Source organism: Lontra canadensis, unplaced genomic scaffold (assembly GCF_010015895.1).
Source record: "Lontra canadensis isolate GAN:19392208 unplaced genomic scaffold, GSC_riverotter_1.0 scaffold84, whole genome shotgun sequence".
Classification (NCBI taxonomy): domain Eukaryota; kingdom Metazoa; phylum Chordata; class Mammalia; order Carnivora; family Mustelidae; genus Lontra; species Lontra canadensis.
Genome location: NW_022631078.1, coordinates 8535350 through 8561471, shown reverse-complemented (window position 1 = coordinate 8561471; position 26122 = coordinate 8535350). Strand labels below are relative to the sequence as shown.

The 26122-nt window shown below is 40.0% G+C and overlaps 1 long non-coding RNA gene across 2 annotated transcripts in view; it reads right to left on the bottom strand.

Annotated features, from left to right (window-relative positions):
• Nucleotides 1-26122, bottom strand: part of LOC116882525 — a 54084-nt gene that overhangs the window by 11213 nt on the left and 16749 nt on the right. For both annotated transcript variants that reach the window (XR_004385651.1, XR_004385652.1), the window contains exons 3-4: nt 20420-20662; nt 2181-2299 (exon numbers count right to left, since the gene is read on the bottom strand). This is a non-coding gene — a long non-coding RNA (uncharacterized LOC116882525). The remainder of the gene's footprint in view (nt 1-2180; nt 2300-20419; nt 20663-26122) is intronic.

Genomic DNA, 26122 nt, shown 5'->3' with positions numbered 1-26122 from the left:
GGAATGTCACTCTGCCGTTTCAAGGACTTGTCAATAGGCTATAAGTAATAAGGAAATTTGATGACTTTTCTTCTGCCTTTGTTTCCCATGTCATAATCTACAGATTTTCAGTCTGTGGGCTACAATACAATTAAGGAACAGTGAAATTTTAATTTTATGTACTTTTCTGAGTTGCTAGAAAATCAGGTAAATCCAATACCTAACTGGGTTCGGAAAAGGGTTGGGAACAGATGGTCAATAAATAATTCCAGCCACTCTCATTGGAACAGTGGCAGGCCAAGCGGAAGACCAAATAAGCCTCTTTTACAAGAAAGGGAGAGAGGGAAGTTAATATGGAGCATCTACTCTTCAGTCATCTCTTCATTAACAAATATTTGGCAAATAAAGATTCAGTAACGAGTAAGACTAAAATGGTTTCTACTCTCAAGGAACTTGCCTTAGAAGGAGAAACACACATAAAACAGAAAAACAAATGAGCGAATGAGATAATTGCAAATAATCTTGAGTTGAACAGATTGCCAGTCAAGATGGCTCTGTAAGTTCACACTTTGGGGATACCAACCTTTCCCAAACACACAGCAATGAATGAAAATACGAATGTTAAAATTAAAGACACAGGTCATGCTCAGAAACAAGACGGACATCTTCATGGATAAGAGCACGAACAGAAACATGATGGTATTCAGAACATGCGAGGAACTCTCAAAACTCAATGGTGACAAACAAACAGTTCAGTTAGAAAATGGGCAAAAGATCTGAACATACATTTCACCAAAGAGAAGTTATGATGGTACAAAGGAGCACATGAAAAAAATGCTCGACATCATTAGCTATTTGGGAAACACAAATTAAAACCACAATGAGGTATCATCACAGACCTATTCGAATATCTAAAATAAAAACGATAATGGCAAAAGTTGGTGAGGATGCAGGAAAACTGGAGCTCTCATACACTGCTTGTGGGAATGCAAAATGTTATAGCTGCTCTAGAAAACAGTTGGACCTTTTTTTTTTTTTTTACCAAATTTAGTATGCACTTACCACACCCCTCAGCAATCACATCCTTAGACATTTATCCTAGAGATATGAAAACGTCACAGCCTGAATGGATCTCAAGAGTATTACATTGAGTGGCAGAAAAAAAAACTATCTCAAAAGGTTGTATATTGTCTGGGTCCATTTACATAACATTCTAGAAATAAAATTATAGAGATGGAGAAGAGATTAGGGCTATCAGGGGATGAGGTGGTTAAGGGGTGGGGAGGAGACGGGGTGGGTAGCAGGACTGACCGCTTTTGTGTGGACATAACACTTCTGGATCTTGATTCTGGTGCTGGTTACATGAATCTATACTTGGAATAAAATTGCTTAGGAAACTGCCTCCCCCCAACACACATACATAAACACAGGTTAAAAAACTGAATACTGAATTGAAAATTTGGAAACTGAGTAAAGCCTGCAGTCAGTCAGCAGTAACATAGCGACGGCCATCTCTGTTTCAATACTGTGACTTGTACTACAGTCACAGACGATGCCAGCGGTGGGGAGGGGGGGATGCTGGGTACTGGGTACTTGGGACTCCGTACCTATAGCTGCAGCTGTCTCCAAGTCTATAATTTTATTTCACAATAAAAAGTTTTTTTTAGATGAGGAGAGAAAGATGAACTGTTCAACAACCAAAATATTATTTATCTACAGGGGTGCAAAGACAATAAAACCTGTCTTACGCTATATAATAAAATTCTAGAGGGCACAAGGAGTCCATTTAGAAGAAAAAGTCAGAGATCTTTATTATATTGGCATAAAAAGAATTTCTCAAATAAGATGTTTTTAAAAGATCAGCTATAAAGGGAAACTTCGATAATCTAAACTTATTCTTATTTAAAACTGTGTATAGCCAAAAAAAAAAAAAAAAAGCCAAAAAAAATGAAGTTCAAAGACAAGCACCATTTCTCTCAGAACACATGAAGCTGCAGCTAGAAAGGACAAGGAGACAAATTCTCCCCTTGGGGCCTCCAGAGAGGAATGCAGCCTGCAGACGCCTGGATGTGGGCCCAGTGAGACCTGTGTCAGACTTCTAACCTACATAACTGTAAAATAACACATTTGTGCTGATTTAAGGCACTGGGTTGGTGGTAATTTGTTAGAGCAGCAACAGGAAATGACTGCAAGTGACTTACCTCTATGGATTTCCAAGCATTAGTCTTGACCGGTTGTGTTCCCTGGGACAACGCGGTTCCACTAGGCAACTGAGTGTCTTGGCACTGCTCTTGTTTCACTCCTGCCTTGGAAGTGTTTTCTGTCAACAACATAAAGCTAAGATTTCACTTTGGCAAAAGATAGTAACATTTTTACGTTAGCTCCCAATTTTTAAGCTAATTACTTCTGAAGATCCATTTTGTCTGTAGCAGGTACCTCATGGGCCAACGGTCATTTCAGTTTATCCCTTCATAATAATTGACAAATTCAGGCCGATTTAAAAATATAACTTTGATTCTAGCCTTTTTACCCATCAACAATTTTATTGTATGCTTTATTATTTGAAACATATTTTTTAAATAAGGCACAATACAGTATAGAAAATTATTGTCTGAAAATTATCCTTAGCAAAAGCAGGAATGACAACTAGAATTGTCCTAATTAATATTTAAAAGAACTTTATTACTGCAGTGTGAATTTCAAGTGTTCATATATATGAGGTGTAGGTTGTATGATGAGAAAGCACTTTTAAACAAAATTTAAAAAATTTTTAAACGTGCTATGCCAGTGAAATAGGAGATTTCTGCTTGTATGTTTTTACTGAATTTAATGGTTTTGTAGTTGCCATTTTCCTTTCTACCTTTTCTTTTCCTGGGTTGGGAGGAGCAAAGGTGTAGGGAGAGAGAGAATCCCAAGTGGGCTCTGCACCCAACATGGAGCCTGTCACAGATTCTCAGGACCCTGAGATCATGACCTGAGCCAAGACCAAGTCAGATGCTTACCCGACTGAGCCACCCACGCACCCCTCCTTTCTTTCTTTCTTTTTATTTATTTATTTGACAGAAATCACAAGTAGGCAGAGAGGCAAACAGAGAGAGAAGGAGGAAGCAGGTTCCCCGCAGAGCAGAGAGCCCAATGTGGGGCTCGATCCCAGGACCCTGGGATCATGACCCAAGCTGAAAGCAGAGGCTTTAACCCACTGAGCCACCCAGGTGCCCCTCCCTCCTTTCTTTCTATCTGAATTACTGCGTAAACGAAGTATTACCGCCAACTCTCTCTCAGCATGTTATTGGGCACAATAAGAAGTGTAAGGAAGCGATCTTCAAACCGGTATTTGCACACCACTGGGGTACTTAAAGACTTCCCAAAGGCCAGGTGGGCATAGATAGTTTTAAAGGACTCAATGTCCAGATCTACCACTTTTATATATACTCTTTCCAAAAACTGATCTGCCTAAGAATGGGACTGTGTGGAAACATCAGGCCAGTTCTTCCCTCTTCCCCTTTCATAGTCCGTTTCCTTTCACTTTACACAGACAGACCCATCCTCTTCCCATCTTATTACGATGCATCTTCCTTTATGCTGCCGCCCTTAGAACCTCGAAACACCAAACAACAGTAGAAAAGACTGGTGTAGGGAAGCCTCCTTCAATCAAGGCAGGAAAACCCCGAAGTAAAGCTCCAAAATTTGTCCTATTTTACACCTATTTCTCTTAATGGCAAAGCAGGACATAAATAGCACAGTATTTTGGTCCATACTGGGGTGTTTGGTATTCAGATCTACTATAGTATGGAAGAGCAGGACAGTTGACAAATTTCATTTAATGTCCTGTGCTTTTCATCCCTCAGCTGTTGTCCAAAAATGCATCATTTCTGAGGAGGACAGAAGAAAAGCACAAGCATGGGAGACGGGGCACCTTCTTTCATCAACGCGACAGACTTACAACAAGGCTCCACACCTTAGCCATCTCCCCTAGGAGAAGAATTCAAGAACTTGAGTGTAATCACAGTGATGTTTATTTGAATGAAGTAAGAGGTTTTCTGAAAGAAAGTTGAAATCTGATCTGGCAGACCATTTTGACAATAAGGGCCGGCTTTGCCAACTAGGTAAGTATGGTCAATATTTTCCAAAAGTGGAATGAACGAGATCTGTAGTTCTGAAGAACTGCTGAGACATATTTAAGTCATATGAAATAATAATTATCTCAAAAATTGTTATACTGACCCGTGTTCCACAATGAATGTTTTTCTTTTTCACACTTTGTGAGTATATTGTGTTAAAGTGTAACTGGCAATAATTAATAATCTGATAAATTTTAGTCAAGGTTTTTTTGATATTATTCCCCGAAACTGAGAAAGTCCATTACTCCTAATGACTGTTTAACAAATCTTTTTCTATGAGGGTTGTCTCCGTTTCTTTGCTTTCAACAACACTGAAGACAGACCTAATCAAGTCAACAGCTGACAAGAGATGAAAACCATTTTTATAATAAATTACTATATAATTCTGGAATATTACTTAAAAGGAATTCATTGAACTGACTGGCATTGCTATAATAAAACACCTTCTATTTCCACCTACAATTTTATGTGAAAAAGTCTTCTTAGCATTTCCATCCATAAAAATGTAAAAGAGAAACAGAATTTATGCTGAATCCTGCTTACTTCCAGCAGTAAGTAATATTCATAGGTGGGTAAATAAGCAGTTCCATGTATCTCACAGAAACATGCATTTCCAATAAAATGGTATTCTTTTTGAGTATTTATAAAAATTATAATATACTTACGTGATTTTGGTTTTGATCAATTGTGTGCTAAAAGTAATTGTAATGATAAATCAATCTAGAAAGAATATTTTACCACTTAAAAGCCTCTGGACCTAGAAAATGTAATTTCAATTTATACACATGTTTGATGCAAAGAAGACTTCCAGGCATCGAAATACTTTCTATTAGGATGAAATCCTGCGAGGGATATGGAGGAGAAATATGAATTCAAGGAGGAAAGGAAATTACATGATGTAAAGCTTCCAACAGTTAAAGACTGTGTTTTTTCAAATGAATGGCTGCAGGTAGCAGTTATACAGTGTTTAGGTTCCTTTAGATACTATGCTTAAAAGTCTCATAGAATCGTTTCATTTTTTTTTTTTTTTAAGATTTTATTTATTTATTTATTTGACAGAGAGAGATCACAAGTAGATGGAGAGGCAGGCAGAGAGAGACGGAGAAGGAAGCAGGCTCCCCACTGAGCAGAGAGCCCGATGCGGGACTTGATCCCAAGACCCTGAGATCACGACCTGAGCCGAAGGCAGCGGCTTAACCCACTGAGCCACCCAGGCGCCCCTCATTTTGTTTTCTTTTGTCCTTAATGTCAATATTTTGAATTATGTCCTTTGCAGTGACTTATGATACAATTTCACATGGCAACCTAAAAAAAAATGCAGGAGGTATTTAATTTTTCAAAATCACTTTAGGGGCTATGCAAGAAAAATAGCTTGAAAACCAACAGTCTAAGACACAGTGGTCCTCGCCTTCAGAAAGTTTATAGCCGGACTCGGGAGATAAGACTGACACACAGACTTAATGGGAAATAATTAGAGGAAAATAAGACTGTGCCGAACGTTCTTAAATTAACTAACTTTGGGAATAAGCATTCTAAGGAGGAAAAAAGAAACCCAGTGTGCACTAACCAGAAAGTGCCTCATATAGGAAGTAGAATTTGAACAAGGCTTTGAAGGATGACTAGGATCCTGATCAGTGTAGAATGAGAAATTATCCCAAGCAGAAGGAGCTACGTGGGCAAAAGGAGTATGATATATGCCAAAGACACTGAAGAAAGAATAAGAAATTTGCTTATGGCTCTAACTTTTCATCTTCTGCTAATGTCACATGAAAATGAATAATTAAAATGAGCTTTCTGGGGGCCCAGAGATTTTATAATGAATACTGGCAAACAGTAGTGGTTTGAGGCTTAGATCATCTCTGTACTTTCATGTGATTCATCAGGAACTACCTTTATGATCACTCTTTGAATATTCAGCAACAAAATTATCCTTCAAGTGATATGGACTTAGGTTTAGACATCACAAAGGTAGATTAATAACAATTGCAGGAAGTTAACTTTGAATTAAAGTGTGAAGAAAACTGAAGGACAGCAAGAACTGTGAAAGAAAAAAAATCTTGAATATTTAGAGGTACATTTTAGGCTAAACAGCTAAAATATTCTAAACCTATATTAAATAATCTTCTAGGGACAAGAAAGAAGGCAGTTAGAACATAGTGAGTCTATGGAAATTCATTGAGACTTTTTTTTTTTAGTACCAGCACAGCACTGGAAGTGAGGTGTGCTTAATTAAATTAGGTGATTACACCAGATTTATTTCTGGATTTTCACAAGCAAGTGGAAGGCGAGAGCACAAGTTTAGTTTCTTAGTGGAAATGAAGGCCCTTTGGTATCATAAGCTATTTACCAGTTGAGACAGTGAAGTCACAAGCCAGGGGGACTCATGTGCAAATATGAAACCCCAGAGGGAAAAGTGAAGGTGCTGAGGCAGTGATGCTATCGGGTCATTCGAAGATGAGAGGTTAGATACCAAAGCTGGAGGTGCCAGGAGGAAACCGTTGAGAGAGAGCCTGTAGATTTCAGTGAGCCTGTGCGACTCAGATAATACCGCAGAGCAGAACTGGCAGGCCCTGAGATATTTCTTAGATGAGATAGCAAACTGACATTCAAACCATCAGACATTAACAAGGCAAGAGCACACTTTGGAACCAAAATATGGCACAAATTAAGTAAATTCCCAAATCCCTCCACTTATTACTTAATCTAATAAATAGTGTTGCTATGCATTGACAGCATCCTTTCAGGTGTAAGATAAGTCATTTACTTAACAAAATCAGCTTTAAAAAGAAAACGCATCTACCAAAGAAAATACTCCGTGGGCTGATGAACTGATAAGATGGGGAAGACTCGTAGTGATTATCTTTATAACTAACTTTTGCAGATTCATGAGTTTGGAACTTTAACAACTTCGCTGTCTTGGAGCATAATTGCACTTAAGCATCTTCAAGTAATTGATGTTTGTTCTAATTTTTTAAACTTCCATTTCGTAATGATTTCAAACTTAGGGAAATATTGCTGCTAGAAGACTACACATAACTCCCAAATACTCTTCATCTAGGTTTACCAATTGTTAACGTTTTGCTCCATTTGCTTTATAATTCTCTTTCCTCGTGGACACACACATATTATGATACTCCCATGTTTTAAACCTCGAGGAAAAGCCATTGTCATAGGTTGGGTTCCCCAGGAAGCAGATCCCAAGGCTCAAGTTTTTGTGAGGGAGATGCACTAGGGAGGGAGCGCCTTCTGTATCAGGACCGGTGAGGAGCGTGGAAGGCAGGACCGGGCCAAGGGAGAAACTCATCTGTCACTTGGCTGCTGCAGAGGCCGTGACCGATCTGCCAGGAGCTGTGGAGCTGGGATGGCTCTTCACTGTGGTCCTGCCTTGAAGCAAGGGAGTAGCCCAGCCACAGCCATGGGCCACTGGATGTCATTTCCCTCAAGAAGAGACTGTGACCTTGAGCCAAGAGGTTCCCTTCAACTGTTAGGAATTCCTAGAGAAGGACTGAGCTGAGAGCCCCTCAGCCGCCCACCCTCCCAGCAGCAGCGGAGGGAATGAGTGCCTTGATCTGGAAGACGGGGTCTGGGGGGCACCACAGAATCCACAGCAGACCCCACCTGCAGACCCTGAGAAATGCTGCAGAGAGATTGGAGGTAGAGTGTGAGTACTGTAAATCTTTTTTGAAAGGCGAATTTTGAGATTAGCGGAGAAAAGGCTTCTTTTTTTTCCCTCCAATGAAAACACAAAGATTAAGAAAGCAGAGATGTTTAAGCAATTTTTAAAATCAAATTTTAAATTGGTAGATGAGAAAAGACAAACTTTTGTTGCAGGAGATCCTAAAAAGGGAGTTAAGGCAATTTTATTTCTGTGTTTTGCTAACAATAGCATACAAAATTTGAGACACTGCCAGTAGTTCTCACTTAGGAATAACCGGGAACGGGAAAATGCCCAGACCGCGTTGAGAGCTCAGCCAGAGACAAGGAGCACATAGTCACTACACGAGCAGGATTAAGTGTTCGGGGCTGGCTCCTAGGTTAAGACAGCACACTGAAACGGCACCCCATCTTTACTGCCTTCGAAACACACATTTCCATCACCTAAAACTTAAGAAGTTTTAAAAAAGTCAAAACTAATTTTAAAAAAAATGCACGACAGGGGCGCCTGGGTGGCTCAGTGGGTTGAAGCCTCTGCCTTCGGCTCAGGTCATGATCCCAGGGTCCTGGGATAGAGCCCCACATCAGGCTCTCTGCTCAGCAGGGAGCCTGCTTCCTCCTCTCTCTCTGCCTGCGTCTCTGCCTACTTGTGATCTCTGTCTAACAAATAAATAAAATCTTTAAAAAAAAAAGTACAACAGCAATCTAACATGAAAACAGATACAACCAAAAACTTTTAAAAGGAAAATGACTGGTGGCCAAAGAAAGCATCCCCTGTCCCCCAAATGTGATAGCAATGAGTTGATCAGATTCTGAGATTTCTCAGGGACACCTGGGGCAGGGGGCTCAGTCCATTAAGCATCTGCCTTTGGCTCGAGTCATGATCTCGGGGTCCTTGGATAGAGTCCTGCTTTGGGGCCCTTGCTCAGCAGGGAGCCCGCTTCTCCCTCTGCCTGCCACCCGCTCTCCTTTCTCTCTCTCTCTGACAAATGAATAAATAAAATCCTTAAAAAAAAAGATTTGAGATTTCTTGTCACTATCCACATGTCTAGAACAAGAAGAACTGAGCGGACAATGCTTTTCTCACTCCTTGTGACTGAGAAGAGGTGGAAATTGGTAAAGGGAAAAAAAAAAGGTGTACCAGAGTGAGTAAATACAGATGCTGACACTTTCATGGAAGTGAAAGCTACAGTTTCACACTGAATTGCGTGGATGATCTGAAGTTCAAGAGATCTCCCCGCCCCAGGGCAGCAGGACACATTTCCCAACTAGACAGGATGAGCAGGATCCTGCACAAAATGTTCAGAGGACAGAGAAGAGCCCAGGTGTTCTAAACAAGATCATGTAAGGCCTCATGAAGGCTTCCCTTCCTCACTGCTGCAGAAAATGGATAAAAAGAAACAGCACAAAAACCACAGCTCGGTGGAGAAAACAAACTGGTCTCAAACATGGTGGGAAGAGTGAAGAAATCACTCAGTGTGTCTGAGCCTGTAACTGTTGAATATGATGGTGCTGTCCCTGGATTTCCTCTTTTACTTAAGACATCTCTGTGGATGGAAACCGTATTATCCTCATTTTACATTGTGCTACAAAAGCTTGCATGTCCAGGGGCACACAGTCCACACAGACTGCGTCAGGATTCAAGTCCGGTCAGTAAAGTGCCAGGACCCAAGTGCTTAACTCTTAACTCCTCACTGCCTTCAAACACACTGCCTAGCGAGAGCTGCCGGAGCATCAGCAAGATGGGAAGAGACCTGGCAACTCCACAAATACATTCCAGGGGGAAAAGAGGAAAAGAGGAGGAGGAAGGGAGGGGGAAGCAAGAGAGGGAGAGAGAGGGGGAGGAAGATGGCATGCAAAAAATAGACTCCAAATGTACAAGAGAATGTACTTCAAGGAACAGAAGGACGTTCCTCACAATATGGCATTAGATGGTTTGGGAAGTTATTGTAAATTGTGTATTTTCATAGATTTCATTTTAGAATTGTTGCTACTGTATGACAATACAAGGTTGAGCTTTTTTTTTTTTCCCAATGTTTCTTGGCCTTACATGTTTCCTCCTCTTTTTTTAGGAAATGCTTTCCATAGCTCCTTCCTATTTTTTCTGTTGGGCTGTCCTTTTCTCACCGATGTGCAGAAATTCTTTATATATTCTGGATAATCCTTTGTCACTTACATATGTTAGAAATTTTTCTCCTAGTTTGGGACTGTCTTCTTCACTTCTTATAGGGTGTTTTTTGATGAAGAGAATTTAACATAGTTTTAGAAGTTTTCCATTGCTGCCAAAAATTACAACAAACTTAGTGGCTTAGAACAAGGCCATTTATTATGCTGCCATTCTATAGCTCAGCTGTCCAGGCAGGCTTGGCCAGGTCCTCTGCTGTGGGTTTCACAAGGCCAAAATCAAGGTGTTAGCCAAGCTGGACTCTTCTCTTAAGACTCTGAGGAGCAATCCACTTCCAAGATCATTCAGGGTGTTGGCAGAATTTGGTTTCCTCGTGGTTGTAGGACTGAGGTCCCCATTTCGTTGCTGGCTGGCAACCAGGGATCATTCTCAGCTTCTAGAAGCCACTTGTGTTCCTTATCACTCCAGTGATACCACTCCAGTTCCTTTTCAACCCAGTAAAGGTGCATCAAATCCTTCTCACATCTGGAATCTGTGACTTCCTCTTCTGCCACCTGGGGAAAACTCTGCTTTTAAATGGTGTGTGATTAGATTAAGCTCATCTGGACATTCCCTCCCCCTTTTTTGGAATGTTAAGTGGCTTTATTAGAAAATTTGTTTAATGGAAAATGACTACAAAATGGTAGGCATTTTACACCAGTAAACAAAGGCTATCCATTATTTTTATTCTATTGTTTACTTAGAATAAATTAACATATAGTGTATTATTAGCTTCAGAGGTAGAATTTAGTTATTCATCAGTTGCATATAATACCCAGTGGTCATTCCATCACGTGCCCTCCTTAATGCCCATCCCCCATTACTCCACTCCTCCCCGCACCTTCCCCCCAGCAACCCTCAGTTTCTTAATAGGTAAGAGTCTCCTACGGTTTGTCTTCCTCTCTGGTTTTATCTTATTTTTCCTTTCCTTCCCCATGTTCATCTGTTTTGTTTCTTAAATTCCACATATAAGTGAAATCATGATATTTGTCTTTCTCTGACTGACATTTTGTTTAGCAAAATACTCTCTAGTTCCATCCACGTCATTGCAAATGGCAAGATTTCACTCTTTTTGATGGCTGTTTTGACATATAATGTAACATAATAATGGGAGGTAATCATCCACAGGTAATGCCCACCTCTCAAAGGGGAGGGGATTATATAAAGACAAGGGTCATTGGGGCTTATTCTCAGAATTTTCCCTACCACAAGAGTAAAACTTACAAATGCTTTTTTAATAGTTGGCACTTTTTCAGTTATGTTTAAGAAATCCTTCCCTATCCCAATGTAAAAAAGATATTCCCCTTTATTTTCTTCAAAACACTTCGACATCTTTTTTTTCTCCTTTAAGTCTTTAATTCCTCTAGAATTTGTTTTTGTGCATATGAAGTAGAGACCCAATTTTTATTTTTTTCAATATGAATAAATAATTGCACCAGAATTATTTATGAAGCAGTTCATCCTCTCCCCACCAGTGTGGAGCACCGCTTCTGTCATATACTAAGATAACCTAGTTGCACAGTCTGTTTGCTGGATTCTACAGGTTTGTTCCACCAGCCCACGTGCCTATCCCTCCATCCATACCACACTGTCATGATGACTCTTGCTTTAGTCATGTCACCCAGAAAGGCAAGCCCTCCAACTTATCCTTCTTCAGGAATGTTTTGGATATTCTTGACCTTTTGATACTTCCACATAAATTTGGGAATCAGCCCAAATTAAGATCCTCTTTGGATTTTGATTATAATTGCACTGATCAGTGGTTCTCAAACTAGGGGCAGTTGTGGCCCTCAGGAAACATCTGACAATATCTGCAGACAGTTTTGGTTCTTACAACAGGTAGGGAGCTGTACTAATAGCATCTGGTGGGTAGAGGCCAGGGATAATACCAAGTATCCTTCACAGCACCCACAACAAAGAATTATCTGACTTAAAATATCAATACTACCAAGCTTGAGGAAAACCTCCACTAAATTTGTATAATTTGGAGAGAATTGGTATTTACATCTTTGTGTATTTCAATAAACAAACATGAATATCATTCTATTTATATAGGTCATCTTTAATGTATTTCAGTTAAGTATCATAATTTTCAGTGTACGGGTCCTGTACAGTTTTTTAAAGATTTATCCCTAAGTAGATAATGATTTTTTTATTATTATAAATGGTATTTTAAAAATGTTTACTGTTTTATGCTGGTACATAAAAATATAACTTGATTTACACATTTTGAGCTTATAGCCAGCCATATTGCTAAAACTCTATTTCTAATATGTCTGTAGATCCTTTCAAGTTTTCTATATGAAGATCCTATTATCTGCAAATACATTTTGCCTCCATTTCTATACTTTTACCTTTAATTTCTCTTACTTATTTTATTGTGATGGCTAGGGACAGTACAAAGCTGAAGCAAGGAGAATGGGAACATTTTTTCCTACCTGATTCTAAAAGGAATACTTCCACATTTAAGTGTCTGAAAAATTTTAATTTACATTTTTAAAATTGAAACTTAATTGCATTTTTTCTAGAAAAAGGGATCTGTGTAACATAGATTCTTTGAAATGTTAAGACTTTATAATACAATTATAAAATCCATATTTTAAAAAGATGTTTTATTCACTTGATTTATCAGAGAGAGACTTTAAAGTCATTACTATAATGGGATATGTTTCAATCTCTTCCTGTAGTTCTACCATTTTTTTTGCTCCATATACTTTGAAGTTACTTTATTTGGTATACTCACATTTAGAAGTGTTACATCTTCCTGGGGATTTAAGCCTGTTATCGTTGTCCTTAATAATGCTTTTGGCTTTAAATTCTACCTTATCTGATATAATATAGTTATACCAGTTTTCTTTAGTATATGTCTGGTTTATCTTTTTCTACCCATTTGCTTTTAACCTTTATGTGGACTTATATGCACATATATCTGGATTTCTTTTTCCCCAGTTTGATAATCTCTGCCTTAAGATGAGTTTAATCCACTGACATTTATCATGATTATTAATATATTTGGACTTATTTCTACCATTTTACCTTTTTTATTTCCATCTATCCCACTTTATGCTTCTTGCTCTTTTTTTTTTTAAGGTCTTATTTATTAAGACTTTTTTTAAAGTCTTATTTATTTGGCTAAGAGAGAGAGAGAGAGAGAGCATATACACAAGCAGGGGGAGTGGCAGGCAGAGGGAGAGGGAGAAGCAACCTCCCTGTAGAGTAGGGAGCCTGATGCAGGGCTCAATCCCAGGACCCTGAGATCATGACCTGAGCGGAAGGCAGATGCTTAACTGACTGAGTAACCCAGGTGCCCCTCTGCTTCTTCCTCTTTATATGTTAGTATATGTGCTGCCGAAGCGAGCACTGCTTCTTCCTCTTTATAAACTTTCATTTGCTCATTCTATTTTTTCACTGCTTTGGAATTTATGTACTCTATTTCTCTTCTTTTGGTGTTAACCCTTTCAAGTTTATCATGCACATTTACTTTAACAAGTTAAGGGTTGGGACACCTGTGTGGCTCAGTTGGTTAAACGTCTGCCTTCGGCTCAAGGCACGATCCCAGGGTCCTAGGATCAACTCCTGCATGTGGCTCCTGCTTCTTCCTCTGCCTGCCATCACTCCTGTTTATGCTCTCTGTCTCTGACAAATAAATACAATCTTAAAAAAAAAAAAAAGCTGAAGGTCAAACAATATCCTTACCCCTCTCTCAAAAAATATAAGGATCTTAGAACACTGAATTCTGTAGACTCATTTCCAACCTACAGACCACGACTACCCACTATTTTTGTCTGTTTTTCAAACCCCAAAGTTAGACATTACTACTTTACACAGAAAGTGTTCATTTTACATACAAGTTTATTACTTGTTAGTCACTCCCTCTTGCATTTCCAACCATTCTTCTGGAATAATTTTCCTTCTTTTTCAAGTATATCCTTTAATGAAGGTCTCCTGGTGGTAAGCTCTTGGGTTTTTTTTTATTTATCTGTAAGTGACTATTTCACCCTTATCTCTGAATGACAGTTTTGCTGGGTACATAATCACAGGCTGTTATTTTCTCTGAGCACTTTGAAAATGCTGTATCATTGTCATCTGGCCTCCACAGTAGCTGAAGAGGAGAGGTCACTGGCTGGGTAACAGCCATTTCCCTGCAGATGTGTCCTCTATGTCTTAACACTGCTTTTCTGTTTTCCTCTTCCTTTGGACAGATCTTCTGGTTCACTAAGTTAAGTTTTTTTATTTCAATGGTTTTTCTCATTTCTGTAAGTGTCCATTTTTCAAGTTAATATATGCATGCCTAATAATCTTTTTTCCAAAGATTTTATTTATTTATTTGCAAGAGAGAACAGAAGCAGGGAAGAGACAGAGGGAGAAGCTGAGCAGGGAGTCCAATGTAGGGCTTGGTCACGGGACCCTGGGATCGTGACCTGAGTAAAAGGCAGCCGCTTAACCAACTGAGCCACCCAGGCTCCCCGTGATGTTTTTTGTTTGTTTTTAAGTAAAATAGTTTTTAATTTTTAGAGTTTGGTTTGGCCCAAGGAGCCAGACAATGGCATATATAACTGACATTTGAGTAACTGGATTAATTTAGAGAAGGATCAATCCAGTTTGACACTTTTGCTTGTATGCATGTCTTTTTAAGATTTTATTTTTCAGAGCAATGTTAGGTTTACAACAAAATTGAGAAGTAGAGATTTTCCATATACCTCTCTCTGACACATGCATCACCTCTCCATATCAATACCGTGATTAATCCTTTGTTTATTTAGATATTTAAATGCGTAGCTATTCTATGTCATGTATCTGGCCTCTCTACTATCAACAATCTTTGGGGGGGCTACTCATTTTTTCCTGGGTTGGTGATATAGATTGTGAGCTCATTGCCTGATTTTAATTGGAAGGAATCCTATGGACCTAACTTGTGAACTGGTCTTTATTCTTGCAGAGAAAACTGCCTTGAATCACTCAGTCCCACCTGGAATGTCTGGTTCAGCACAGCAAACCCAGGCTTTCCTTCTCAATGCTCAAGTCAGGCCCCAAACCATTTTCTTAACTACTGACAAGTGCCCTTAAACAATTCAAGCCGAAAGACACCTGCAGGGCTTCAGGCACCAGCTCCAAGTCACTCTGACTCTAGCTCACCGGTCCTGTTCTTATTTAGTTAATTTAATTAATTAATTAATTGAAATTTTTGGAAGGCAAGATCTTTGGAGATTTCCCATACCCCCAGCGAGGCCAGAAATGTTGCAATGGTTCATCATTTAGTCTTTGGTTACTATGCAATAAATGAGTTTCTTGGAACCTCTCATAAGTCTCATCACTAGAAGTAGACCTAAAATACCTTTTAGTAAAAAAAAAAAAAAAATGCATCTAGTACAATGCCATTTTTATAAAAATAAGTTCTCTCCAGTTATCCATTTTCTGTATGTTTATATGCACAGAAAGATGCCTACAATTTATGCTCATCTGACATGAGTTATGGCTATCTTTGAGTGAAGAGACTGAAAAATATTGATTCATTAGTGTTTTTGAGCCTGTATTGTTTTTACAAGAATAGAGTGATTTTTTTTCTGAAACAAAGATAAAAGAAAGAAAATAAGGGCACTTGGCTGGCTCAGTTGGTAAAGCACGTGACTCTTGATCTCTTGATCTTGGGGTTGTGAGTCTGGGCCCCCCATTTGGTGTAGAGATAACTTAAAAATAAAATAAAAAGAAGAAGGAAAAGAACCAGACTGGAAGTGAGTATTCTAAGGTGTTAATGGCAGTTGGGTTAGGGTGATAGAGATGGAAGCTACTGTTGTTTTGTTATTTTCTTTATCGTACACTTGTTTAAGTTGAAAAAAATCACTGCTTGACATTCATCAGTGCAGCTGTTTTAGTAGGAACTGCCATTTGTACCATAAGCCCTGCCATCTAGACTGTGGGTGATAGGGTCACCAAGTATGACTCCACATCAACTCTGTTAGTACAAGGTTCACCGTAGGAAGTTAACATTAACACTGGAGTTTGTGCTTATAAAATCATAACAACTACTTTGAAGTTTTACTTTTGGTCCAACAGGAAATATACATGATTTTTAGGGAAACATTTCTATGACATAGAGTGCTACTACATTTAACATAGACCAAAGTAATCCTTCTCTAATACAAGTAAAGTTCCATTGCAAAGTGTAACACCAGTGTGGAAATGGAAGCTTTTTATGGAAGATCAGATGACCAACAGAGGTAATTAATGCTTTGCTGGTCTGGTTGTAAGCAGTGTCTCTGGTGATAGCTTTTTATAGTTATCACCTCTAAGGTAAGGGCATGACACTGATGCTTACAGCTCAGAGAAGCAAGAGTTGTAACTGTGCACATAGGGTTTTTCTTGTATTTCTGTTCTCTTGGAGGTTACGCCCAGTGATAGCTTTCAGTCTGTTTTTTAAAAAAGATGTTCAAAGGGAGTTTTGGTGAATGATGGCATCATGGAGATGAATTTGTAGTAAGAGTACATGTACATCAAACAATAATTATCATTCAGTCCATCTCTTCCTTCAAGCAATAAAATTACCTAAACAAAAACTTTCCAAGCCACCTACCACAATTAAAACTTGGAGAAAACATGTAGGAATAGAAAAAAAGGGGATAGAGGTAGTAATGTGTGCATAACACCTTCTCCAAAGTACCTATTTCCCCTTGCTAATTTACCACAAAGAAGCTAGGCACAGCTGTTTCAGCTCTAGATCCTAAAGCCTGGGAATCAGATTTCTAGCAATGATTCAACTTTACATTTCAATATAACTAAATAATTTAGAGATGTCTTTAAATACCTCCTGATGGAAATGCACCTGTGTAATACCATCACTTGCCTCTCTAACTGAAATGTTAGTCGCTTTCAATTTCTCTTTCTTCTCCAATACATCATCCGCTTACCCCATTTCCTCTCTATATTCTATCTTTACACATTACCTTTCCCTCATTTCAATAACCCTAGAGCAGGATGCTGGATTGAAAACAACTGTCTCTTAACAGAGCTTCTCTCCAATTCGTATGGCCTTCATTTCTACACAAAGCAATAAGAATTATCTTCCACCAACAGCTGTTTCAGTAATAAGAAAGCAAAGTTCTGTGACTAAGCTAAACACCCCTTCTGTTCTCCAAGGCCTACAGTGGTTCCTAGTTGCTGGTGGTACCGAAGTGAAATCTCCAAATACTCTTCGTTATGTCCTTTATAAACTCTCAATGACCTGTCCACATTTTCAACATATTCAAATTTATGTTTTCTATTCCATTTAGTCTGACAACCATGCATTAACATGATTAATTAGTTTCTTCTCTTCTTTACCACTACAGTAGGGACTATTGAATTTCCCATGTATTTATTCTCTCCTTCCTTAATGATAGATCCTCTAACTTTAATTGGGGCACATGGCTGTCCAGGATAAAAATTACATTTTTCAGTCTCTCTGGAGCAACAAGACAGAAAGACCCCTGGGTCCCTGACATCACGAAGAACCATATCAGTCCTAGAATATCTAGTTCTGGATTATTTTTAGAAGAGAGAAAAAAATCCCATTTTGTGTAAGCTGTTAACATTTTTGGTGGCCTCTTCTACTATCACTTCTGAGAACACTGAATTCTAACTGACTCACCTATCTCTGAGTTTTCATCTGCTACTTCTGTCCCACTATTAATGCTCCCCGAATTCATTTTTCTTATCTCCCTCAGCACCCCCAAAACATATACACCAAATTGTCAGTTTCCTTTCTTCTTTTAAAATACAGCTTCTGGGGAGCCTCGGTGGCTGAGTCAGCTGAACACTTAACTCTTGGTTGCAGCTCAGGTCATAATCTCATGGGTTGTGAAATCCAGCCCCATGTCGGGCTCCGTGCTCAGCGGGGAGTCTGCTTGAAGACTCTCACCTTCTGGCCCTCCCCCTGTGTTCATACTCACACTCTCTCTCTAAAATAAATAAGTAAATCTTAAAAAAAAAAAAAAGCTTCATATTCAAATGCCCATGTGGAAACAGTTAATTTGCTAAGCTTAATACAATTACTCTTTTTTGAATACAAACACACACATCTATGTATCTAGTATGTTTATGTGTATCTACGCATAGTGGTAGATAAGTGAAGTTTTTAAATAATTTAACAGATTTTTAACACACTAAGTTTTTTTTTTTTAAAGGTTTTATTTATTTATTGGACAGAGAGATCACAAGTAGGCAGAGAGGCAGGCAGAGAGAGAGGAGGAAGCAGGCTCCCCGCTGAGCAGAAAGCCCGATGCGGGCCTCGATCCCAGGACCCTGAGATCATGACCCGAACTGAAGGCAGAGGCTTAACCCACTGAGCCACCCAGGAGCCCCAATAACTTCTAAGAGAGCAGAAATACATCCAATTTGGTTACCAGTCCTGGAACAGTGTCTGGCATATAATAAGTATTCAATACATGTTCGTAATATGAAAAAAAAAATAACTGCAGCAAAACTTCATTTGAAGGTAGACTGACTTTTTAAAAGTAGTCAAAGGTCATTCCAAGCTCAGTTTAGTGAACAAGATGTGTCATAAAGCTAGAGAATATCATTTGGGGTTAAAAAAAAAAAAGCAGTGACTATAAAGCAATAAACTCAATTTCCTTGTATGAATCATAAAAATGGCTCAGAGCTAAGCTACTTCTTTGGCAATTTAAAGATTCATTTCCTAAGTTTACAGTAAGTTCACCAAGCTCGCCCCAGATTATACCTGAAGTTTCCTTTGCCTGGAACACCCCAGATACACATGGATTGTCCCCTCACTTCATTTGGGTCTCCTCCTCCAAAAGGCCTTCCCTCACTCCTGACCTAAACTAAAGCCATCCCTGTCACTCTCTGTCCCCTAACACTGCTTTCCTTTTCTTTATAGGACTTGTCCCTAGCATAATATTTTATATCTATTTTGTTCATGTGTGGTTACTATATGTCTCATCCCTAGAATATTTGCTCCATGATGAAAGGGACTATGGTCTACTCACTGTTATAGCTCCAAATTTCTGCTCGATACCTTCAAATAAATTCAAACTTCAAATAAATTCCATAAATATAAAGTTTATAATGAAAGAGAAAGGAAGAGAGAAAAGCAATGGAGGGAGAATAAGAAAGGCAACAGAGCAGTTGCAAAAGGAGTAAAGAAACTCTGGGCCAGTTAATAGTTGGTGATTTTACTCTGTAACCCTTTTCTGTAGTGGTTTGAACTGAAGGCTTCTGTGAGAAAATTTCAGAATGGGTCTCTTATCGTTCCTGATTTATTTCAAAATAAAATGTCCGCCCTCAAGAAAGAGGTTCCACGACATTTAGAAGCATGGAGATGGCATTTACTGTCTTTTACTGTCTTTCCAGCTCCGCAGTCCACACAAGCACAAAGTGAGAGAACATTTGAGAACCTCTGACTGAGTCAGAAAAGTACTTTAGTGATTTTTAGTAGGATTGTTCCACGTTGATATTACTATGAACATTCTTAATTTCCAGATTTAACTGACATTTGGAACATCTGGTCGAACTGAACACCTGTAGCTCTTTCAGGATCTTAATAGAGTTGCAGGGTAAAGCTATCAGGCCAGCCTCTGAAAATACTTTTAACTCTACATTACTCCTGCTGTGTCCCTCACTTACAGCATGAGGTTTAGTTCCTTTCAAGGGACAAGGATCCAAGTCACATTTCTTTAATGTTTTTTGCTTCCTCAAACTGTCCATTCCTCATACAAAACTTCACAACAGGATCCGTACCAGAGAAGACAGAGCCCGTTGACATTCCTCTACTTTTTAGCAAATTTAATAGGAAAGATAATTGTATCTCCTCACTGATTTCTGTAACGCTACAAAGAAATCCCTTTTTAAAAAAGTTCAGTTCATATTTAAAATGTATGTACTATGAGGCACTGTCATCCTGCAGGAGTTTTAGAGACTTTCGGAATTCTGAGGCACCTTTAAGCAAATGTAGGATCAAACAGCACAAAATGCACAGATACCCAGACCCGGAGTCTCACATTCTAGTTATGATGAGAATCTTAAAATGAATCATGATGCCAAGTAAGCATCACTACTTTAATACCATTTAAGCTCAAAAATCCCACTTTTTTGGAAACCCAGATAACCTGTATTCCAAAAATAATCACAAGATTTTCTACTATTACTCTTCATCTCTGTTTTGTACAGTGCAATGTCTAACATAGTAATAAGAGTACTAATATAGGGATGCCTGGGTGGCTCAGTTGGTTGGACGACTGCCTTCGGCTCAGGTCATGATCCCGGAGTCGCGGGATCGAGTCCCGCATCGGGCTCCCAGCTCCATGGGGAGTCCGCTTCTCCCTCTGACCTTCTCCTCGCTCATGCTCTCTCTCACTGCCTCTCTCTCAAATAAATAAATAAAATCTTAAAAAAAAAAGAGTACTAATATAGCATTAATATTTCAGTATGAAAACCTAATGTTTTATATTTTTTTAATTGTTCTTAAATGATACCTACTACATTGTAGGTCTGTGTTCAGTATACGTACTTTTATTACGTAGCCTTGCAACCTTAAGAAGCTTAGGTTTCTTCTCTGAGGCAGGATTTTCTGGCGTGTGGGCGGAAGCACATGCTGTTGGTGAGTTAGCTGTACCAGGTAATCTTTTAGGAAATGTCATGGAGTAGGAGGTACGCCGTCTTGTCCGACATGCTACTTCCCTCTCTCTGTGCAGCAACTGTTCATCCATCAGCAATGTTAGGACTTGCTTAGACTTCTCCCGGATATAATACCCTGAAAAATATATTGAATTTGTGTAAGTAAGAAAATATTCACTGAAGTTACAATTAATTTCTATTCTAAAGAAAATTAGGGGAAAATGTAAACAGTGTAGCAAAGCAGAAAAAATCTGTAACAAGTCAAAGGGAAATCTAAGTTTCATTGGAGTTGTCAGTAAGTACTCCTTTTCTTATACCTTAGGAAGTACCTAAATGCGTGATGAAATCCTATCACTTATTGACATGACATTTTTCACTCTCAATGTATTTCCTTTTAAAAACAATACATTCTCTGCAATAAATCAAACAATGTAGGCATAAAAGAAGAGGAATGAATTAGATCGAGATATAGGACAATGACATTGGCTAAAGATTTAAAGTAATATGTATGGTTATGAGTCAAATCAGTAAAGCACACGGGAAAATCAATCATTATATATGTATACAGGAGAGAGAAGTAGATAGAGAAATACACGCGTGGATGGGTGGATGGATGATGGATAGGCAGGCAGATGGCCAGCGGTGTCCCCACGCATTGTTAATATCGGCTACCTTAAAGGAGGACATTAGGGTGGGACAAGAGTAGGGAGGACAATTAGATTTTCTTTGACATAACGTCTTATTAAAACAACTTGATGCCATTAATAGAGTGCCAGAGCACAGTCTAAGACCAGAATCCTAATGACAATACTGTCCTTAACCAACTGTGAGACTCTGATATGTTAGGTGGTCTGTCTGGGCTTGAGTTTTCGATGTGAAAACCAGTAGAAGCATATCTGTTCAGTGTAAATCACAGATACAAAAGAATACTCATTCAAATATATAGTATTATTATTACTAATCTCAATCCCTTCCCATGAAAAATGATAACGGAAAACCACTTCCCTCTCCACATCTCGGACCAACTCATAATATAACACCTCATGTTTTCCCAAGCCTTCCTCCAGGAGTAAAATGACAAGTCCTTAAAGACCCACTACTATGTTCATTTTGGGCTCTAAGCATGGTGAATTGAAATATTAATATATCCAACTATAACTTACCAGCAGGGGAAGAAATGAGAAATGGTCAAATGGAGGGTGCTTTTGACAAAAGAGGCCAACATGTTCTCCGCCAGTCATTTCATTAAGGACTGCTATGACAGTGTTAGAAACCTTTGCTTAAGTTGCCATCTTTCCCAAGATTATTTTATCTACTCTCAGTCTCATTTCTCAGTCACTTCCTCCTTCCAAACTTCCTTTATAACTGCTGTGAAGAGTATCCTTCTTGACACCCTTAACTTCCTTTGAGTAATCTGTAGTCCATAAACAAAAAATCCTGCAGGGTTTTGGGTTACCACTCCTTGTCACCTGATAGAAGCCTGCTGTGACTGTCAGCCCTTGGGGACAACGTGCCAGACACCACTACTCCCTTGAAAACTGCTTAGTAGCTTAGTTTGGGGGAAGGGGAGGAAAACTTGTTTTTCCATTTCTAACTTCACAAAAACTCATCTTTTTGCTTCCTCTCTCTCCCTCCACCTGAACCACCCAGACTACCTTATTCTGCTGTCACACCAGGCTCTCTGTCTCCTTCAAGCTGTGTGTTAGCTGTTGCTTCTGCCAGGGACTCTGCATGGCTAGGTCCCTAATTCATTCAAGTCTCTACTCAAATGTCACCTCCTCAGAGAAGCCTCACTTCTGCCCACCCTATCCAAAATAGCCCCATTCCCATCACTCTCTATTCCCTTACCCATTTTATCACTACCTGCTATTGTTGTGTGTGGGTATATAAATATATATGTTTGTATATACACATAATAATAATTTTATACACACACACACACACAATAATATATACAAATTTATTTACTTGTTTACTGTTTGTTTCCTCACCTACAAGCTCCATGAGGGCAGAGAGCCTCATTCACCCAGTATCTCCAGTGTCTGGGAGAATGACTGGCACATAGGAGCTACTCAATAAATCTTTACTGAGTCAATAAATGGATAAAGGAACAAATTACCAAAAAGTCTCCATTTTCTCCCTGACATAACGCAAATGGAACCAGATGGATGAAAGGTATCGAGTGCCAATTTACAGTGTAGCTGCCTGAGAAAGTTGCCTGGCCTGAAAGAGTTTCTTGCAACAACCTTAATTACAAGAGGTCAGAACTAGAAATTATGGGACAGATGTGGATTATTTCAGTCAGAGTCTGCATGAACTGGTGGGACTTGAAAGCAGCTACAAAAGTTCAAAGGTCCAAGCAGGTACATCAAGCAGAAAGCCAGCCACAATGACGAAGCACTTCTCCCTGAAACATGAGGCTTCTCCCTGAGGGAGCAGGTGACAGCCTGCCACAATGGTTTGCTTTGGGCTCAAGGCTGTGCATGGCCATGGCTACCCCCCACCACCACTGAGATGCTGCAGAGAAGAAACCCAGCTGTTCTAAAGCACCAAAGTTGAAAGTGAAAAAAATCCAAAACCCCAATAAATGTGCTTCAAGGATTAGTAAAAAATAACAACTAGTACCAAAAAGATGGTATCTCCTCGCTGCTAAGCAATATGTTTCTGAAAGGAAAGGAGGGACCTAGCACTAGAACGGAATTGTGGAATAGAACACATGTAGGAGGTCACGGCTCTGTGTCTGAAAGAGAGAAAGAGATGGGGGTGGGGGGAGATGGTGGGAGGGAGAGGGAGAAAGATCGACAAAGAGAGGGAGACATGGAGTCTCTGAAATGAGAAGTCAAACTATGAAACAGATCAATACCCAAAGATACACCAAGATGTAAAGCTTGTTATTGACATGAAGGGTAAAGTAAAAATAAAGCTATATTCTATTTTAGTAAGGAAATCGGGGATCTTTGGGTTATAAGTGACAGAAACTCAAACTGAACAGGCCATGGGAAAACCAGGGGCTGCAACTGGGCTTCAAGTAAAGAGGCAGAGACTGGAGAACGCCCAGGACTGCTTTTCCCTCCCCTGTCCCTTCCTCCCTCTGCATAATGCTTTCCTTTTCTCCTCTTGCAGACCAGCTTCCTCCATCTGAATGTGGACATGGCCACAGAGAGTTCCAGGTTCATGCTTCACAATCTGCCACCTGAGAAGCCTCCCTCTTCCTTCACTCAAATTGGAAAAACCCAGGAGAATGACTCGGCTTGGCTCAGCTTGAAAGTCACATGCCTGTCCCCTTGGCCAGAGGGTGGCATGCTCCCACGGGCAACAGCCATCAGAAGGGCCCAGTGGACTGAGGGGACAGTCAAGAGGACAGAAAAATGAACGAACAGAAAGCCAACCTGAGGAGGCTTCTCAAACTCACACAAAGGACCGGGACATGCAAATCACTAGAGCAACTCTGTGCCAAACCAATAGCCAAGGAAAAGCACTTATTCACCTCGGCGGTCATTTGATCATTTTTTCAACACTTAAGTTTCAGGAATTGTTCTAGAAACATGAGTGAGAGAAAAAAAGACAAGATCCCCAAACAAGAAAATTTCAGATACAAATAAATGCTCTGAAGGAAATAAAGCACAGTAAGGAGCTAAACACCGAGCTGTGGTGCAGGGAAGGACAGTCGGATCACAGGCATCTTGCTCAGTAAGAAAAGGCCAGGCCTGCAGCCCTTCAGGCAGAGGGAACAGCTCGGACTTCACCTCACCTCCTGCTGAGGGATCACAAGCCCCTCCCCACTTGCCCTGCACACTCTCCAGCCCCTGCCCTGCTCTCGTACAGCACTTCCACATGCTGCAATTCTTATTGATTTGATAAGTGTCTTTTTCTTCCACTATAGCATAACATCCATGAAGGCCAGAATTATACCTGCTTAAGGGTTACTTCGGAAATGTCTATTAAATAAATGAAGGAACATGCTGAGAAAAAAATGTCCCAAATGCGGAGGAAGTGCGCCTGTAAACACACAAATGAGCAGCATGTAAAGGGATCTGGAAATACAGTAAATGCAGAGATGTTGGGCAATGAGATGTGACGGCAGCAAAGGCACACAGCAGACTTCTAGAAAAACATGTATTACGCCTAAAACTGTGGTCATAAAATATCTTACCTCCCCACCCTCCATACCTGACCCACTAACCAACCAAAATTTACTCTTCCTTTTTTTTGAAGATTTTATTTATTTATTTATTTGACAGAGATCACAAGTAGGCAGAGAGGTAGGCAGATAGAGAGAGGGAAGCAGGTTCCCTGCTGAGCAGAGAGCCCGATGCGGGGCTCGATCCCAGGACCCTGAGATCATGACCTGAGCCGAAGGCAGAGGCTTTAACCCACTGAGCCACCAGGCACCCCTACTCTTCTTCTTAGATTGCTTTCTCAATGAATTTTACGTCCATTCTAAACCCAAAATGTGAATATTCACCTCCCACACTCAGGAACCCATGTCTGCTGATGGGACCAACTAGCATCTTCTACATCCGTCCTCTCCACTCCATCTCCCTTAGTTTAGTTCAGGCGTGGCTCTTTTCTTGCCTGCGGTGTTCTGAATTATTTACTTATCTCAAGTCTCCCTTATCCTGTATCCTCCACAATGTCTCTGCAGGTTAGCGCGAGGGTAGGGTGGGGAGGGAGGGGAGCAATATCCCCAACAGCATCATTTTCAAGTTAAAAAAACCTTCAGTCAAGTTGGCACAGTCAGTTCATGCTTCAAAGTACCCCTGTGCTCCGCTCCAAACACACAGCAGTAAGAGACATCGCCGGCCTCACAAACAAGGTAAAAACCTCCACAAACCAGAAATGTACGAGAAATGGAAAGGCGATGACCAGGGCTGAAGCCACAGGGCTGCTGGGCTCTTGACCCGGTTCCGCTCCTCAGGCGTTAGGGAACCAGAGCTGGTCTCACTGGGGAGCATCCATGTCTGTGAGAGAAGGCTGAGAAGAAAAGAAAAAGAAGAGGAAAAAACCCAGCTGCTAATTGCTTCTTGGGTTGCCACGTATCTGCAGCTGTGATCTAGAAGCTAGAAGACAGGTGAGCAGTCTTAAGGCTGGGAACTACACCGAGCCACCCCCACCTCAGCGACCGCATCCAAGACACTCTGGTTCTGTCACAGGGCATGAGCCCTGAGCTGCCTCAGTAAGGGCTGTTCTGGAGGCTCTAGGGACGTGGGGGACAAGAACTGAAAACCTGCATAAAGGGGCGAACACAGATGACAGAGGAAGAATGTCCCAGTCAAAAGAAGACAGAAAACTCAAATTCCAAAATAGTTTTTAAAAAACATCTAATGCTTAAGAAAGATGGCTGATAAAAGCAGCAGTCAAAACACAACTTCACTCCAAATGAAATCAGTGCTTCACAGGATTCTATAAGCAATATTCTAGATTCGTTAGAAGACTTTAAAATCGTAAATGAAGATTTTTATTTTTAGGTATTATTAATTTAGTTAGTTATCTGAGAGAGAGAAAGAGAAAGAGCACGTATGTGTGAAGCGGGAGCGGGGGGAGGGGCAGAGGGAGGAGGGGGACAAACTCCCAAGCAGGTGCCACACCCAGCGTG